General features: G+C 39.3%; 2 pseudogenes; both read left to right on the top strand.

Moving 5' to 3' along the window:
* The first annotated feature begins 238 nt into the window (after positions 1-238).
* On the top strand, positions 239-2,562 carry LOC149118115 (uncharacterized; annotated as a pseudogene).
* Positions 2,563-4,320: 1,758 nt separating this feature from the next.
* On the top strand, positions 4,321-6,319 carry LOC149118114 (uncharacterized; annotated as a pseudogene).
* Positions 6,320-9,875: the final 3,556 nt, after the last annotated feature.

Below are 9,875 nucleotides of genomic sequence, written 5' to 3'. Positions count from 1 at the left end.
GAAATTGCCATCTCTATCGTACACCAGCCAAGTGAACTTTTTCAGCCAATTTATAGGAAACTAATTGTGTGCCCTTTAATTAAATACATTTAATTTAGGATAAACGAAAACTAGTATAAGAGAGGAAAGAGTGAATCAGAGTAAATAAATATATAATGTTAAAATTATGAATACTGAGAAAAAAAAAACTGGTTGAGTGTATTTTTTAAATAGTTTTCTAGTTGGCTTATTACGTATATATAAAGGGATGTCCTTCCAGTAATAGCATCCATTAAATAGTTGGGCAAAATTTTATTATATTTATTCTAAAGGATCGTGGATTCAGATGTTCCGGCTAAGGATGCACTTCGAGTTGTGTAATTATGTTGTTCAGATACTAGACACACAATGAGATTCGAAGACTTATTATCAATTTGGTGATCATAAAATAATTGGCAGGTACATGTATATAATTTAACAATGTCAGGAAGCTTAATGGGGCCAAGGATTACCTAATGACTGTTTTGTATTCTCACCGATTGTGATAATGTTTGTAGAAGATCATTTGCACCAAAATTCAGATCATTTTGGTTGAGCTAGTTGTGCAATGTAGCTGTTATTTGAGGGCGCCACTTTCGGAGAATCGTGACTAATAGGTTCGCTACCTTGAAGATATGATTACGAATCTGAAATTTATCTCTTTTGGGAGTTGGTAGGTTCGGTATGATATATGAGAGTACTGTGAAACAAACAAAAAACATTTTCCTCAGTATTGCGCAGCACAGTTGTACCATAAACTGGATTCGTGCACTAACTGACTCATGGGTGGAAGTACGTTGTTGGAGGTGTTTGGTGATATCGTGTTCAGATTTACACGGAGGATGACAGAGCACTACAACCCAGAGGAACCTGAATTCACGGCAGAGTCTTTTGGCTACGATCCTCTACAGAGCACAGGTCGAGAATGGTATTATCCTCCTGTTGACGAGCTTATTTATCAAGAATACAGCGACAAAGACATCACAAGCTTCGCCTACCTGGCATCTAGCAGCCTTGATGTACAAGTTATAAATGCGTGTTTACCAGAGGAAAGCACAGAGGAAGGTAACAAGGAAAGTAGGCAAGAAGAAGACAAAGAAATGGCTTGGAAGCGTCTTAGACCACCCGTTCTACAGACAATTGTTAAATCAATGTACATTGGAGGTTTAATTTCACTTCTCGCCGCCTCCATCGTGGGTACAATATACACATTGCTTTCTTATCTTAACTATAAGATGTTGTGCTACCGCGGATTTCAACAAGGGGATTTAATTTCAGCAAGAATGCAGTGGATGAGAACAATTGCAGATATAATCGGTTGCGTCTTCTATTATGCATACCCAGGTTTAAACATGTTATTTCTTTTTCGGCCACATCAGCTGAAAGGGATCAAAACTAAACTGATTCTCGTTTCTTTTGTGATGTTCATTTTACATGCACTTTTTCGCACAGTTCTACAAGCATTTGGAAAACCTTTCTTTAACCTTCCTGCTTTATACAGAGCCTTGTCTAATGTTCCAGTGTTTATTTTCGTTTTCACTTCTGTTTGTGTGCAATTCTATTTTGTCGCAAGACACTTGCTTGTACGACTCAAACCAAATTTAACATGTCTAATTTGTAAAATGGCAGTTTCATCTTGTTGCGCTGTCATCGCGGCCTTTGTCATCAGGTATGCTATTTACACAGCGTACAACAAGCAAGACACGGAAGGCAAACTCGTTATCGCAATCTTCTCCCCTCTCATGGGTGTGGTTGTCAAAGCAATTTCACGAATCTGTGTTCAGCGGTTGTGGAACATTACCCATCCAGGATATTCGTACGTTTTATTAGCACCGTTGTATTGCTTATTGTCTGTCATGTTTCGAGTTTTGCAAGCGGACCTTGACAGCCTGGAATCTATTGCTGTTCTTGGAATAATTCACGGCTTTGCCGAAGTCGTAGAACGCAGCACCGTGGTTGTTATTGATCATCTCTGCCACCAGCTTTGCAGACGAGAATCACTTCCATGGGGAAGTTTTCGCACACCTCGCCGTGAAAGACTAATGGCTGATATCGTTATTATGAGCATGTTGAGTGAATCAACTGCTATAGTGTCTGTTAACGGCTTGTTATACTTGTATCAGAGAGGAATGATTCATTTCTAGAGTTGATGCAGTCTTTTGCAATCCACACTTCGGTTCCGTTGGTGATTGAGTGGTTTTTCAACAGCTTATCTCTTGCGATCGAGACTCGGTATCAGAATATGGCTGTAATGGCTGTATGGCGAAAACAGTGGAAAAGACACATTTTAGTGGCGATTGTAAACGTGTTGCCAGTTGCTCTATGGAGCAGCGCAAATCTTTTAGTGATTGTGCATGGACGGTTTGACGAGCCCTTAAATCAGTCTTGTAAAATGCCATTTATGTAGAGGGTCTGGATACTGAGAGAAGTTTTGCTTTGATACACTACCATTACGAAAATCGTGTTAATAAAGTTCAAATCAAGCGGTAGAGTCGTCCTTAAATTGTAAAAAAGGAATTATGAATAAAGCTATTAATCGCCCAACCTTGTTCCCAGGTTCTGTCTCTTCTGCCTCCCTTGGTCGTTCTAATCACCTAAGTTAAAGATTGAGGTCACTTCAAGCTCGCGTGAATTGGTTGAAATTTTGGGCTTGTCCTCTTTTACGCCAACCTCCGAGTATAAAGTGCGATGTTGTTGATTCTTTCATGTCAGTGTTGAATGAAAGAATTACCTTGCCAACATAATCTTGGATTATTAAAGACATCTTTCATAGAATTCGTTTTCTTCCATGAGAATTTTTAACCTTACGGATAGAAGCACTGAACGTTTCTCACAAATCGATGCTGCCAACGAATTGGTGATATCTTATTTCCCTTACCCCGATAAACGAAGGCACGAATTCCTCACTGAGGAATCTTTTTTTTCCCCACAAAGTTTACTTCCTGTACAATCTGAACTCCTTTTGTAAACCGGTGAAAGATTTGTTTCGGGTCTGGAACGCTGGTATCAGTTTTCTCATGATCCAGTTGTCAATAAATTAGATATCGATTTTTATTGATTGATCGGTCTATTGAGTGTATTTTGTCAACCTTCTTCCCAGGGCCTGGGAACGAGGTTGGTATTTTAATACTTTTTTTCATAATATCTATGATTTACCATACGTTGATAAAATACTGACGATTTTTTGAACGGTCTTGGAAAGTTAAATTAGAATGCATTTGATAAGTGCGGAGCATCTCCTTGAAATGGGGTCAGTGGGTGATATCGTACGCCACATTTTGATCTGTGACAGATAAAGAGGCTAAAAAATGTTATCGGATTAACAACTTGCTATGTAGTTACCATCAATTTCGCTGACAAGCGTGCAAATTCTTGGAATAGAGGTGGAGCTTTTAAAAAGATGTTTGTATGCTTGTCTTGCTCACAATCGTATGGCATTATTTTGTGAACAAATTTGTTGTAAAAGTTGGAGAAATGCCATAAAGTTTGGAAAGTAAACGAACGTTGTTTACTTCCAAGTTTTTTCCTAACACTACTTTCGAAGAGTCATGTTTTGCAAATACGTATCGACATGGGCCGACCATCTTAATTAAACAACAACCTCAGGTATCTTTGAATTTTCCGTGTGGTTTTGCTTTTCTGGTTTAAAAGTTTTTTCCGGAAGAAAGTCGTCATAAATACTGAAAATTGCGTTGCACGGTACGAAAGTTCTATTACACTAAAATGTTTAGAAAATTGAAGTTGGATCAATGATTGTGGCTCCTCACGAAAGGCATAATCTGATCTGGCAATTAATGTTGCAAAGTCGACAAGTTGTCTTGGAATTCAGCCTAATCTGTGAATCTTGCAGGCCGAGGCGTTTTCATGTTGACCGACATGATAAGCTAACATTCGCCTCCAGTGAACAAGTTTGCCACAACTTAGTATGGTCGGGGAAAAAACATTCTTCAAGATTGGGTAAAAGTCAGGGAAATTTTGCTTTTATTAGGTAAAAGTCAGAGAATTTTGAAAAGTGATGTTTGTGGCAACCATGGTGAAACCTTTAAACAACACGAATAAAAAATGCATTTACAATAAATAACGAGCAGGATATTCATACATTTTACAAAGATTAATATTTTGTTAGGTACTAGCGATTAAGGATCAAAAGTTGCTTGAATACTAGCTCGGCCCTAGACGCTTGGCCGCCTGGTTATTAATTATGTCCTTAATATATGTAGAGAGAGGAAAAGTGGAAAAGGTCATTTGTAGCAAATATCAGATCATTTCTGTTCAACCAGTTGTTTCTATCATTTCCACTGTTCTCATAACAAGAGAAATAACGTTTGAGGGCGCCACTTCCGTAGAATCGATATCTTCAGAGGCTCGCTACCTCCCGAATTTGATAAGAACCGCGAAATGTTATCTTTTCCTTCTGGAGTCCTTATTTTCGGTATGATATATAACAGCATTATGAAACAAACATAGCATTTTATTCAGTATAACGCGGCACAGTTGTACCCTCAACTCGGTTTGTGCATTGAATGCGACATGAGTGGAAGTACGCTGCTAGAGGTGTTTGGTGATATCGTGTTCAGATTTACACGGAGTGTGACAGAGCGCTACAACCCAGAAGAACCTGAATTCACGGCAGAGTCTTTTGGCTACGATCCTGTACAAAGCACAGGTCGAGAATGGTACTATCTTCCTGTTGACGAGCTTATTTATCAAGAATACAGCGTCAAAGACATCACAAGCTTCGCTTACCTGGCATCTAGCAGCCTTGATGTACAAGTTATAAATGCGTGTTTACCAGAGGACAGCACAGAGGAAGGTAACTAAGAAAATAGGCAAGAAGAAGACAAAGAAATGGCTTGGAAGCGGCTTAGACCACCCGTTCTACAAACAATTAGGTAGGTACAATAGGCGCATTGCTTTCTTATCTTAACTATAAGACGGCGTGGAACTGCGAATTCAAAAAAGTCGAATTAATTTTAGAACGGATACAATGGACGAGGACAATTGCAGATATAATCGGTTGTGTCCTCTATTACGTCTGCCCAGTTTTAAACCTGCTATTTCTTTTTCGGCCACATCAGTTAAAAGGGATCAAAACTAAACTGATTCTCGTTTCTTTTGTGATGTACATTTTGAATGGTCTCTTTTTAGCAGTGCTACAGACGTTTGGCAAACCTATCTTTAACCTTTCTGCTTTATACAGAGCCTTGTCTAATGTTCCATTCTATATTTTCGTTCTCATTTCTGGGTGTGTGCAGTTCTATTTTGTCGCAAAACACCTGCTTATAAGACAAAGAGCAAGACTAGCAAGTCTTCTTTGTTAAATGGCGATTCCATCTTGTTGCGCGTTATTTCGGCCTTTGTCATCAGGTATGCTATTTACACAGCGTACAACAAGCAAGACACGGAAGGCAAACTCGTTATCGCAATCTTCTCCCCTCTCATGGGTGTGGTTGTCAAAGCAATTTCACGAATTTGTGTTTAGCGGTTGTGGAACATTACCCATCCAGGATATTCGTACGTTTTATTAGCACCGTTGTATTGCTTATTGTCTGTCATGTTTCGAGTTTTGCAAGCGGACCTTGACAGCCTGGAATCTATTGCTGTTCTTGGAATAATTCACGGCTTTGCCGAAGTCGTAGAACGCAGCACCGTGGTTGTTATTGATCATCTCTGCCACCAGCTTTGCAGACGAGAATCACTTCCATGGGGAAGTTTTCGCACACCTCGCCGTGAAAGACTAATGGCTGATATCATTATTATGAGCATGTTGTTCGAATCAACTGCTATAGTGTCTGTTAACGGCTTGTTATACTTGTATCAGAGAGGAATGATTCATTTCTAGAGTTGTTGCAGTCTTTTGCAATCCACACTTCGGTTCCGTTGGTGATTGAGTGGTTTTTCAACAGCTTATCTCTTGCGATCGAGACTCGGTATCAGAATATGGCTGTAATGGCTGTATGGCGAAAACAGTGGAAAAGACACATTTTAGTGGCGATTGTAAACGTGTTGCCAGTTGCTCTATGGAGCAGCGCAAATCTTTTAGTGATTGTGCATGGACGGTTTGACGAGCCCTTAAATCAGTCTTGTAAAATGCCATTTATGTAGAGGGCCGGGACACTGAGAGAAGTTTTCCTTTTATACACTATCATTACAAAATCATGTTAATAAAGTTCAGATCTAGCGGGACAGTCGTCCTTAAATTGTAATAAAGGAATAATGAATAAAGCTATTAATCAAAACTATAACAAAATTCTGGAACGTGATTGGCTATCAGCAGCCCGATTTGAGCATTAATCCACGGTAGGAAAAAAGATGGCTGCTGTACATTTTTCCACAATGGCCTGCGAGCCTACCACAGCCTATAAGGCACAAAGAAAGCCATTTTCTTTTGCACTATTCGTCCCTGTTCCAGGGCCATTACGTAGCCTAGGTTTGAAGATTTTATAACGTTTCTGTACGTTTTTATGAACGCTGTTAAGGTTTTCGTGCGCTAAGTACTATGGGTAAATGTACCAGCGCCATCTTTTTTCCTACGGATGATTGGAGAGTGTATACGCGTCATGCTTGTAATTGGACAGTACGCGTCATTTTGCACGCGCTGTTGCGATGCACTTTGTTGAGTAAACTGCTGTGTTTTTCAGCATTCATAACGGTGTTTAGTCCTTCGGCGCTCAATTGATGGTTTATTCGTTTCTCGAATTTTGTCATAGTTTTGATTAATTGGTAACAGGGCTTCGCGTCGTCCAATTCATAATGGTAATTGAACTGGGTGGAGTGCAATTTGGTCTGAAATCATACGCGTGATTTCAAAATCGAACGAGCGCGCAGCGCGAGTTCTATTTGAAATCACAAGTATGATTTCAAACCAAAATTGCTCTCCACTCAGTTCAATTGCCACTTTATTAGATCCATTTTGAAATCGCCCAATTTTATCGCCTTAATTTTTAGCTTTTTGGTGTATTGTTTCAGTAGTCGGTGTGTTAAAAAGAAAAAGAGGAACCGGGAACGCCTTTACGTCTCATTTAGTATGCAAAACGATGTCATGTGACGAAAACTCATCCGAGCATGACAAAGAAACAAGCAGTTTTGAAGTCTGAACGAGTATAGTCTACTTCAGGTATAAAAGTTCAATTTTCGTCGCCTGAATCAATGATGGAAGGCCTTTCTTTCTTCTGTGGTTGAGGCTGAGACTTTCCATTGTCTTTGGAGAAGGAATTTGAAGGTCCATCCTGCGTAATTCTGCGATGGATTTCTTTTGAGTTGTGAAACTCCCTCGAGTGCACGATGCCCAGTGGATGGTACGTTTTTTTTCTTTCATACCGTTTAATGGCATGATTTTAAGGGAGTGCAGCTCGTTATCATCTCCATTTCTTTTTGTGACCTCGGCGAAGGACTCAATACTCAGGACCTTGTCAAGTTCCTGCGGCGCCATTTGTTTCAAGATATTTCCAGGATGGCGGGACTTGCAGCAGCTTCGTAAGACGTTCATTCATTCACTGTTTTGTGGAACGGGGCGTATTTTGACTATGTTTATTCACAGCGACCGAGTTGAGCTCTTTTGGTGCTTCGTTTGAAACTACCGGAAACTTGGAAACATCTACCTACTTGAGATGGCTCTGAATTTGTTGTGTGGTTTTCGCGGCGTCGACAAAACCAGGATCGGATCGGACCGGACCGGATAACGGATCGGATTACGGATCGGATCACGGATCGGATCACGAACCGGATCACGGATCGAATCACGGATCGAATCACGGATCGGATCACGGATCGGATCACGGATCGGATCACGGATCGGATCACGGATCGGATCACGGATCGGATCACAGATCGGATCACAGAATAAAAAAAAAAAACGTTTTAAAGAAAAAAGAAAACAACAAAAAAATCAAATCGTTTATGAGATAATAATAAATAAAAAATAAAAGTGGAAAACTAAAATATGTAAATAAAAATAGGAATCCCGAATTTGACGCAATGACATGTTAATTACAGAGAATGAAAAGAGGTCATTTCAAAAGCCACATAAGCGCCTAATTTACGACGAATTTATATTATAATGAACAGGCAGATGTAGTTATATTTGAACGTTAGTTGGCTCGAAGCTTGCGTGAACTCCCATTCTCGTTTTTGAAATTGTTGTTAGTATCAGTAGCTAATTCTCGGCTACTTTTTCGTGTCAGATGTGAGCGTTATAGTTAGCGTTACAGTTAATGAGAAAGCTTACGTACGAAAGCTTAAGGACATGACTTGCTTTAAAGGAGCTACGTCACGATTTGCGCATCTTGAAAAAACTAGCCTAGTTTTTCAAGTTCGTCATTTGCAGTCCTCGTTAATCTTTGCCATCCTTAACGATCCTTATTCCGTTTTGATTTGTTCTTGTCTCTTAAGTGCTTTCTATCCTAGAACACGATCATTTTAAGGTTTTATTCCATATAAAGGCAACTCTTTACGACCCTAAAAATGACTCTAAAAATCGTGACGCAACTCCTAAAACGTTGTTTATTCTCGGGTTGCGTTATCGTTCACACTATCGATGTTATTCCTCTAATTTTTTGTAAAACGGCTATATTTCCTTGAAATACAAATGGTTTGTTTCGTTTTATTCCAGTACGAAATATCGTATTCCAAACTCACATCTTGTAAAAGTATAGACTTGCCTCAGAAACGGAAATTGTTTGAAATCATCAGGTGATTAATTTTTTTTGTGTTTTTAGTTTTTGTGTTTCGATTCATACGTTCGTCCTATTATTACCATGCTTACTCGTTTTATGACAGTTTACCTTTGATGCTAGCGAATATACGAAATATCATTTATCTGAACTGTGGAGAAGACATGATTGATCATCGCAATCAAAACCCAACAGCCTGAAAAAAATTCATCTGTGACCAGCTCCCAGTTGGCTTGATATTATAAAAGAATAAAGGAATATCACACCTGGATTAAATAAAACGTTCCGCTCACAGTAGTCACTCTAGTGTAATTTGCCCAACAAAATTTTGAATTTTGAGTTTTTTCCCTTGATTCGATCCGTGATCCGGTCCGTGATCCGGTCCGTGATCCGATCCGTGATCCGGTCCGGTCCGATCCAGGTTTTGTCGACGCCGGTGGTTTCCGTTTGTTTATGTTTTACTGGACTCGGTATCATACGGATCTTGAGCAGATGTTGAAGAAAAATCGCCAAAATATGCGTCAAAATGGACACTGATCATGAAAGTTGGAAACTTCCGTTAAAGTAGGTCTTCAGCTTGAGGGAGCTCATAATCGTCATTCAGAAACTGTAATAAATTAAATTCGTCAATTTTTTGTGGAAAAACAACAATAACAACAAAGTTTTGGCAATAGTACATGTAGTTACAAAATTCTCCACACAATGGGTTTTTGCCTTTCATTTTCCTGAAATTTTATTGATTACTTTAAACTAATCTTGAAATCTGATTGGTTGTTTTGTTTTACTGTCCCATTCTCATTGGCTGAGAAAAAGATGCGATTTAGAGCAAAAAATAGTGCGATTCGTGAATAAATCGCACCACTGAGAGCCAATCAGATTGCAAGGATAACCATTGATTTCAAAATGGATTTAATAAAGTCTGTAATCATACTCGTGATTAACAAATCGGACTCCCGCTTCGCGGTCGTCCGATTTGATTACAGACCGAATTGGACTCCACTCAGTCCTATTACCATTATTAATCGCCCAAGTTGAAGATTGACGTCACTTCAAGCTCGCGTGAATTGGTTGAAATTTTGGGCTTGTCCTCTTCCACGCCAGCCTCTGAGTATAAACTGCGATGTTGTTGATTCTTTCATGTCAGTGTTGAATGAAAGAATTACCTTGTCATCATAATCTTGGATT

The sequence above is a fragment of the Orbicella faveolata genome, unplaced genomic scaffold (assembly GCF_042242905.1).
Source record: "Orbicella faveolata isolate gen_17 unplaced genomic scaffold, um_ofav_v1 contig_1, whole genome shotgun sequence".
NCBI classification, from domain to species: domain Eukaryota; kingdom Metazoa; phylum Cnidaria; class Anthozoa; order Scleractinia; family Merulinidae; genus Orbicella; species Orbicella faveolata.
This window is presented reverse-complemented; position numbering and strand designations above follow the sequence as displayed.